The 9,480-nt window shown below is 45.3% G+C and overlaps 1 pseudogene; it reads right to left on the minus strand.

Moving 5' to 3' along the window:
* Positions 1 to 2,439: 2,439 nt before the first annotated feature.
* On the minus strand, positions 2,440 to 3,491 carry LOC142443142 (uncharacterized; annotated as a pseudogene).
* Between the last annotated feature and the right edge of the window lie 5,989 nt (positions 3,492 to 9,480).

Here is a 9,480-nt window from a genome sequence, read left to right on the forward strand (position 1 = left end):
CATCTCAAGAAGATTCGTACAATCATTATCATGATCCATTTCACAACATTGTCTTTCACACACCCAAACACCATTAAATCGCCTTAAAATGACTTTCCGTTCTAGGTCTCAGTCCCCTCCCACCTTCATTCTTTAATCCCCAAAGTTCCTCACCCTCCCCATCTCTGCCACCACCCCCAACTGCCACCCGAACACCATCTGCGCTGATAGAAGACCTGCTCTGATCGTCCTTGGAAGATGTTACTGATGTTCCTTACAAAGCACTGAAAGACAACCTGGTCTGATCTTCCTTGCAAGATGCTGATACACAATGTCTACTACCCTGGACCAGTGATATGGGATCGTCTAAAGACTACTTATCCATTTGACTTTGCTTTACCCTTTCTGCTGGCCTTGCCCTGGAACCCAGGCACTGCTAGCCTCTAAGGTGGGTAGAACAGCAGAGTGGGGACTTTGTCATCTTCGCCGTCACGTGGGAGGTTGACCAGTAGTCCCATTCTGGCAACCTGTTGAGATGCACTGATGTGTACATGTGTCTGGACACCGAGGGGTCTGAGCCCAGCTGTGCCATCAGTTGGGCCACAGGTGGATCCACCAACTCTACCTCCTCCTCTCTGGCAAACTTTTGGGTACTTATGAGTTGGTTTCGGTTTTCTTTTCCTAATCTTATTGTTTCAAAATGTTTTATGAAAAAAATGACTTTTATCTGTGGTTTCATAATTTTACTTCAAGACACTAGCATATGGGGTGTGTCTGGCCTGTTCAAGGGCCATGCGTGTTTGCGGGTGCTGTGTGTGTGTCTGTGTACTAGCATGCACACCACATACAGCTGCTTGTGTAGTGTTGTTTTCACCAAACACTTCGGAGGTCAGTTGACCAGTTGTCTGGGTGGGGTCAACAGTGTGGTACTTTCTCAGGTGTGTCTCCATGTATGCCCGTAATGACCCTGCTTGTCGGAGCAGTGCATGTAGGTTGGCCAGCTCTAGCTCCTCTCTGGCAAACCGGATCACCGCATGCTACTTTTGAATAGTTCTGAGTTCTGGTTTCCCATCTGAAATTAATCATTTATAAATTTTTAATTTTAAAATCAGACTGTCTATATTTAATCATTTTATGTAAAGATACCTGTGTGGCCTTGGTCTGGCACGTGCAAATGGTGACTGTGGCTGTGTGTGTGTGTCCCCGAAAAAGAAAGACAGGTCGAGTGCCAGCACGGGCAAACCCATGGACTGACACACTTGCTGAGGTGGTGGAACAAAACACAACCAAATCCGGTGGTAGGAGGAACATGCTGAAAATACACACTTAAAAGCAGTAGCTGAATGAGAGGACACGCCACACTACTTAGCAGGTTACACTCACTGAAGAAAGATCCGCCCCTCCTGGCCCAACAAGGATCTTCCTTGCAAGACCCATTGTGAGTCAATTCCTCTATCCAGTGGTCAGACAAAGGACCCCTGCAGGCAAATCTACTCAAAAAATGCATTTCGGTCTTTCACTGTCAACCTAGTGCTCATACTATAAACTCCAGTGGAAGCCACTTCATTCACATGGAGACTCAGAAATGGATCTTGGACTTTCACTGTCACGAGAGTATGGGAAACAGAACCTAGAAGACAGTATATGTCAACAAATTCTCAACATTCATATGTGATGGAGTCTGCGAAGCAGGGGCTCCCCTGGAGGGAAACTTCACTTTCCTGGTTGGAACTGCATCCTCCTCATACTCTCCTAAGTAAAAGACATTCCCCAAGATACCCCCCCCCCTGCCGTCACCACCACATACCATAATAAGGTCAATCTTAAGGCACTTGCAAGCATGTGGTTGCTACTTCATAAGCATCAAAGTCAACTGCTTGGAGGCTACTTGTGAGGGGACCAGTCTTGCCATGTGACATCGAAGACAGAGTCCAAGGACGCCTGGCCCGGCTTCAGAGAAGCTGGACGGTGGGAGTTGGCTGCCCAAACCAGCTCTCAACATGTATTTGAACTTGTTTGATTGGCCTTGCCATAATTATTTGGAGTGCTTTTGTGCAAGATTCTAAAAAAGTTTATCATCCAGTTTTTCCCTTTCCTTATCTTGGTTACAGCATAGGGGGCAGAATACAGCATCCCCCTCCAGAAAATAACCCAAAGAGAAATAGAGTTCCTGGCCCTGATTTACTTTATACAGGGGCTTGAATGGGTAATGTTTCACGCCAGGTACTCGTATGTGGGTGCATCTGGATGTGGGTGGACCCGCCTGGATACGGACAGAGGAGTGTCTAGGTTCCTAAGACCATCAGAAATATATGCTTTCCAATCTTCTTAGAGGAGCCCTGTGAAAGGGTTGTTCGACCCCCAAAGGGGTTGCAACCCACAGGTTGAGAACCGTTGTTTTAAGGTATTATGAATTTTTTTTAGATGGGGTTAGTGTGTTTCTCGGTCCTTCGGGGTCATTTAAAAGTCTTTTAGGTACTCCTGATAGAGCTCCTCACTGATGGGGAATTGCAGTGGCTGCTCAGATTCCAGGCCGGCTTCCTGCTGATTCACCAATGGCTGAGTCTTCTGCTGAATTACCATGTCGTCGAGGAGTTGGTCCAAAAGCCTGGGGCTCTGTCCAGAGGCTTGGGCAAGCAAAGGAGGGGTCCTGGGAAGAAGTGCTGATAGGTTTGGATGCTCCTGCAAAGAGGGGCCTTGTCACTGCCCCGTAGATGAAACCGTGCACTGCTGTCTGTGATCCTGACTTCCACTGGTGAAGTTGTTACAGTTGAGTCTCTGTGTCTCCGGAGGTCTTCCTGCCTGGGTGGGCTCCTGTGGCATTTGACCCTGGTGTATCCACTGGCCCAGAGAATCTTTGCCTCCCTGGACACAAGCTACCTGGCTGCCGTCTCCATCAGCGCCACCACCGAAGCTGAGGGAGGGTGGCCTTTGGGCATCTATGGGTGTGCTTTGCTCCATTGGCTGCAGAATCCAACATGTGAAGACAGAGCTGGAGCTGAATCGGCCGCGGGGATCCAGGGGCACCCTGGTGTGCTCTGGGTGTCGAGTCCTTCGGTTCTGGAACCACGTGCAAATCCGTGGTTCTGCAAGGTCTGTCTGTCATGCCAGTTCTTGCCTGGCTGTCACGCTGGGGAATTGCTGCTTCTCAAACGCTTGCACCAGGTGGGCGGTTTGATCTTTGGTGATAACAGTCCTCTTGCGTCTGTCTGCCTTCGGAGCCCTGCGTCGAGAAGTGGTGCGAGGCGGCACGGGCACGGCTCTCCCGGAGCAGGCCCGGAGCTCAGTCGGCTCCTCCTGAGCTGTCAACTTCTGCAGTTTTTGAACCACAGGAAGATTCTGTCCTCGGACACGCCGGTGGCTCTGGCAAGTTCTTCTCTGGCCGTGATGCCTAGAATCGGGTCTGGAGCAAAAGAAGCTAGTAAGATGTCCAATTGAGAAGTGGTCCAAACAATCCTCTTTCTTCGGTCTTTGGTTCACTGGGAACGGGCAGGATCATCCTTCGAGGCCATGCTGCAGACAGAGGAGCAGGTCCAACGGAGAAGAGAGAGCAGTTTGAACCGCGACACCTGGAGACCATGAAGCCTCTGAAGGAAAAGCAAATTCCAGCTTAGATATACGATTCCCCTGGAGCACCTCATTAAGTATTTAAGATCTGATTGGCTTCAGGACGGAGGGTGTCCAAAAGAGATGAAGCACGCGTTTGCACGCATCTGGCGCATGGCAAACAGCGTCACCTCTTCCTAATTTTGAATAGTCTGGTTTCTGGTTTTATTTTTCTAACGTATCATTTTCTTTTAGATTTTTAAGTTTGAAATTAGACTGTAGATGGCTTTAGGGTTCACAATTTGGGTCAAAAACTTTTTAGGTAGTATTTTTGGTATCAAATCGTACACTTCCATACTTCAATCACCTTTCAAAAGTGTTGTACACAGGTATACATATATGTACATACATCTTCACAATCAGTTCACATGCTCCATCTCTACCACATTCAGGGTTTGCTCCCAAAATCGCCTCACCTCTCATATTGTTCCACACCCCATGAGCCCCATAAAGCATTTCATCATTTTTATCTCGATGCCTCCACTCCTCCTGTGGTTCACACACCTGGAAACCCAACAGGGACAATAAAAGACAAAAACAGCACAAAACATCAAGGAGGAATGTGCAGATGTGCTTTATACAATTGATGTATGTATATGTATGGATTGTGATAAGAATTGTATAAACTCCTAATAAAATAAAAAAAGAATTACCTAAGTTTGACCAATGAATATATGAATTACACTTTAATTCTAGGATAATGAGATATACAAACAATAAACATATATTAACTGTAAAAAAAATCAAGGAGAAAATAAGAACAACAATGACAAGATTAATGAGTAATGAAAGGAAGAGTAAACTGAAAACAAACAGTGATACCCACACAAAAGGCAGGGGTTGGGTAGCCACAACCAAGAAACATAAAGGAAAATCATTGTCAATCATCCCTGAATGACATAGAATTTCACATACGGTTTATATGAGGATGCCGAGTATTATGTGGTGCACAACACACTGCACGATCTCTCTCTCTCTCTCTCTCTCTCTCTCTCTCTCTCTCTCTCTCTCTCTCTCTCTCTCTCTCTTTCTCTCTTTCTCTCTCTCTCTCTCTCTCTCTCTCTCTCTGTCCCTCCCCCCTCCCCCCACTTTTTATCGTGTTGTTCTTCCTGAGGGCTTGCCAAAATGACATCAGGTTATGTGTCCCCATCCTCAAATCCAAATCACAGTTAACGTAAGTGTGTTTGAGATAATAGATGAATTCCTTGCATGTATTACTTTGTATTATCCACAGGATATTGTTTTTACATTCAACAGCACTATGAAAAAAGAAAAGGGAAAAATAAAGTCGTTAATATAAAATCACAGGAACCAAACAGTCACCAGAGTATAAAGCAGGACCCTAGCACACCCTGCAGGTTCCCGGCCCAGGGTCTTTTCCATCTTCCACCTCCGGTGAAGCTGGGCCGGCTTTGTCCACCACAAGATGGTCTCAATTTGTTGGCAAACAGGAGATATAAAGGCCAGCCTCTCAGCTAGCTACTCACAAATCCGTTGCCACTCTTCGGTACTGTGACTGACAGCACGATTGTCCTTAACTGTCAGCATGCGGGACCCGCTCAGTGAGAGCCTGCCCTTGGGAAGAGTACCAAGGAGGCGGCGCCTAAGGCTCAGAGGAAGGACCACAAGAAAGGCCAGCGCAGCCACAAGGAGACCTCCCCTGTGTATGTGCACAACGTTCTCAATCAGGTTCACCCAGTCTCATTGGTCTACCACACGTTCGAGCACATTGCGTGCCAGGTGTTTCACCTGGGACTTTCCAGCATGTGCCCGATCATCATGGTCCGGGGCATCCAGACTGCCGTGTGCCTGCTGCAGCCTGGAGAGCTGGTCGCACACCGTGACCGAGGGCACCAACGCGGACGCCTAGCACCCCAGCTCCAAGCCCAGCACCCCAGCTCCAAGTAAATTGCCCTTTAGCTTCACAGTGCTCTAAACACAAACATCCTTTGCAGGGCACGTGCCATTTTCATCCCAAACAAAGCGTTCAAACACTATGGCACGACCTGGTTTTTTGTTTGGTTCCTGGGTTGGTTCGCTTTGGTTTTGGACACTTTCATGCATAGTTGATTTAGTTAGATTCGTTTTCGTGATGGACATCTTTCCTTCTTTTTCGACGCCCTTTGGGGAACTTACTCCACAAGTCCCACAATTCAATAGTTCAATCTTCTCAAGCAGAGTTGTGCAATCGTTACCACAATCCATTTCAAACATTGTCTCCCCAACTTCCTCATGCACACACCTACAATTAAATCGCCTTTAGAATGACCTTCGGTTCTAATACTCAGTCCACTCACTCCTTCAGTCTTTAATTCTCAAATGCCCTCAACCTCTCCACCTCCACCACCCACCAGAAACCCCACCCAGACATCCCTACAAACCGTAGCATCAGTTATTATCTCTAGGCATGAACTTCTTCGTACTCCACAACCTGGGAAACCCAACAGGCACAATAAAGACAAGAAATCCAATATAGGGAAATTGAGTAACGATAAAGAGGACCACCATTGAAAGCCAGGGAAGACATTTTTTAATGATAGAACAAGCCAGAGATCCCTGCACCTAGAACAGATTCTGATCGGACCTGGAGGGAGGTCAACTGACAAGTTTCCAATTGGGACCAGCATCATCAAGCCTACCAAGACCAACTTTTGAGAACAAGGCATATGTAGAACTTAGCCTGTGGCTACAGGGCATCTGCCAGCTGCTTCATCTCCGAATACAGAACCTGCACATGGCTTTCGGTTTCACAAATTGCGGCCAAAACGTTTAAAATAGTTTTCTTGGTATAATAGTCACAGACCATACACTTCCATATTTCACTCACCATTTAAAAGCCTTGTATATATATACACGTGTGTGTGAATATATATAAAATCACAACCAGTTCATATTCTCCATCCCTCCCACATTCAGGGTTTGCTCCCAAAATAACCGCACTTCTCGTACTCCCCGCCCCACAAGTGCCCCATAAAGCAGAGCAACATTTTTTATCTCCAGGCCTCCACTCCTCCTGCTGTTCACCCCCCAGGAAACCCAACAGGAATGATAAAAGACAAAAAGCACAAAACCTCAAGGAGGAAATAAGAACAACCAGGAGAATAATAGAAATCGGGAGAAAAATGAAAAGTAAACCAAAAAGAAAGGATGACATGCACACAAAATCTGCGGGTGGGGTGGGACCACTACCAAGAAACAAAATAGAAAATCATTGTCAATTGTGCCCGTGGGTTATAAGTCAATTGCATTGATACATTAAAACATTATTCAATGACATATAATGTCAGATAGCGTTTCTATGAGGAGGCTATGAATATTGTGCACCCCACAATCTTTCTCTCCCCAAATGACATCAGCTTATGTATCACCATCTTCACATCCGAGTCAGAGTCAACTTATGTGTGTTTGAGATAACATGACCTTACGTGTACTATTTTGGATTATCCACAAGATTTTGTTTGTACATTTCGCATCATTGGGGGTGGGGGAAGACCTTAACATAAAATCACAGGAACCAAATAATTACCACAATATACATAGAATAGTAGTACCCTAGCACACTGTGTTGGTCTGGGTAGCCCAGAGAAACAAATCCACAGAAAATCATTTATGTACAAGAGCGAGTTTTATATAAAGGGTAAGCGTATATTAAGAAAGCATCCCAACCTAGTCTGTTCAAGCCATAAGTCCAACATTAGTCCATATGTCCGACACCAATCTACAAAGTTCTCCTCAATCTCACAAAACACACAATGACTCTGAATGCAGGAGGAAAGCAGAATCAGTGGTGTAAGCATCTCAGTGCTGACAGGGGTCTCAACGTGGCTTCTCCAGGACCCAGGGCTGCATCAGGGTAGGTCCATGTGGCTTCTCCTCAGGGATGTCTCTCAGGAAGTGAGTCTTGCCAGCTGAGGCAGAGAACTAGCTAAAACAGCTACACACTAGTCCGGCCATCAAAGAACAAGAGACAAGACAGGTGAGGCTTGCCAAGCCATCTATCTCGCTGCCATTAAATTAAACTGCCCTTCAGTTAATCCCACCTGTGTGTTTTGACCAGGTCGGCACAATAAATCTCTCACAAATATCATAAGACCAACGGAGCCATGGTGGCATAATGGTTAAGAGTTGGGCTGTGTTCCCCGAGGTCTACAGTTCCAAACAGCTCGCTGTTCCCATGGCGAAAGACAATGCTGTCTCCTCCTGTAAGAGTTACAGTGTCAGAATCCTGCAGGAGCCATTGAGAATTGAATGCATAGGAGTGAGCTTGAGGATTTTTGAAAGCTAACGGGCTCTTTTTTCTTTCTTTTTTTTCTCCATAAAACTTCTCTGAGTAACAATAGACACAATGGCAGCAAATTTGTACTAAGTCCAGAGCCAGATAGATATCATAAATATTCAAAATGTCAAAACTTTATAATGTATAAGAGATCCAGTTTGATAAAGCTATTTCTGGAAGGGTATTGCTCATCCTCCTTCCCTTTCATGTTTTTCGTTATTGAAATCACTTGGGTCGGTGGCACAGTAGGTGATGTTTAATGGCTGCGGTTCTGTGCTGACTTGGCTGGGCCAGGATTCTCAGAAGTTTAGGAATTACGAATGAGCCTAGGAGACAGTGTTTGATATAATGTCATCACTTCCATGAAGAGATTTGCTGTCAGGAGCCAAGGAGTGGGAAGTGTTATCCTGTTGGGTGTGGTTTTTCCCCAGTAAAAATTCAAGTCAATTCTATCTGCAGCTTTTGGCCAGGTCTGGGCACTTCCCAGATGTGTGGATCTCCAGATGTGAGAGAGCATCGTGCCATATTTCATATATAGCTTGCATTCATCCATCTGCACAGCCTATGAGGAAGCAGCCTACCATCTGACCTTCCCATCTTGGATTCATAGAGCACTTGACCTACTTGAGTCAAGAGAAGGGTCCAGACTGATATCTGAGCATTGCCAGCCTCTACAGCTGTGAATTGAAATGGTGAGTGGTGTGACTGAAATATTTCCTAAGTATTTCTGATACAGGGTAGCAGGATGCGAGAAAAACTGGGTTTTCCACCTGAGTACAGAGGACAGTTTTGGAAACTCTAAGGAGAAGTTCTCCCCTTTCCTATAGGTTCTCTATGAGACAGTATTGACTCCATGCCTTCCAGTGAGAAAGGGGTCTAGGGCCAAGATTGTGGAGGCCTGGGCTCTCCTGAGGTCTGAGCATACAACTTACCATTCAGAGTTCAGGTTACCTTTTGGAGTAGATTCCTCAGAATGACCTCAGTGACCCACCCAGTATTTTGGAGTTTGCCATCGAGTTTGTTGCAAAATGAGGCTTCACCCATGGCCTCTCTGGAATGGCTCACCATAGAAATTTTCCCACCGTTGTTCATGGCAACTCTTGCCCAGAGATACAGAGACAGTGAAAGTCATGGTGGAGTCCTGGCCTTTCATCTCGCTGTCCCTGGTTGTTCTAGTGACAATCTCACAGGACATCTTTTGCTTGTGAAAGACAGTTGTCTTCCTATTCTCAGTTTCAAGAGTATTTACATAACATTTGATATTCTGTTGTTTTTAATTTATGGTGGCCTGTGTATTTTAGAGAATAGCCGTGCCTAATCATGTTTTCAAAGGTTAGTTTTTCAAAAATGAGTCAATAGGATTGTCTCTTAAATTGTCTCTGAAGAGAAACCAACTATCTTCTAACTTAGCTGCTAAATACTTTATCTGTGTGCTTGATTAGGAGTTCTAAGTTTAAAGAAGTTATTTAACTTTACTCAAGAAGAAAAATGACACACGGTGATATTTTTATGTTGAAGGTTTTAAAAAATTTCTAATTAAATTCTTCCTTTTAAGATTTTTGGGTTTGCATTCATATTCGTTTTGTTTCATTTTCTAGTAAAATTCTCTAAGGTTTTAG

This window comes from Tenrec ecaudatus, chromosome 3 (assembly GCF_050624435.1).
Source record: "Tenrec ecaudatus isolate mTenEca1 chromosome 3, mTenEca1.hap1, whole genome shotgun sequence".
Taxonomy (NCBI): domain Eukaryota; kingdom Metazoa; phylum Chordata; class Mammalia; order Afrosoricida; family Tenrecidae; genus Tenrec; species Tenrec ecaudatus.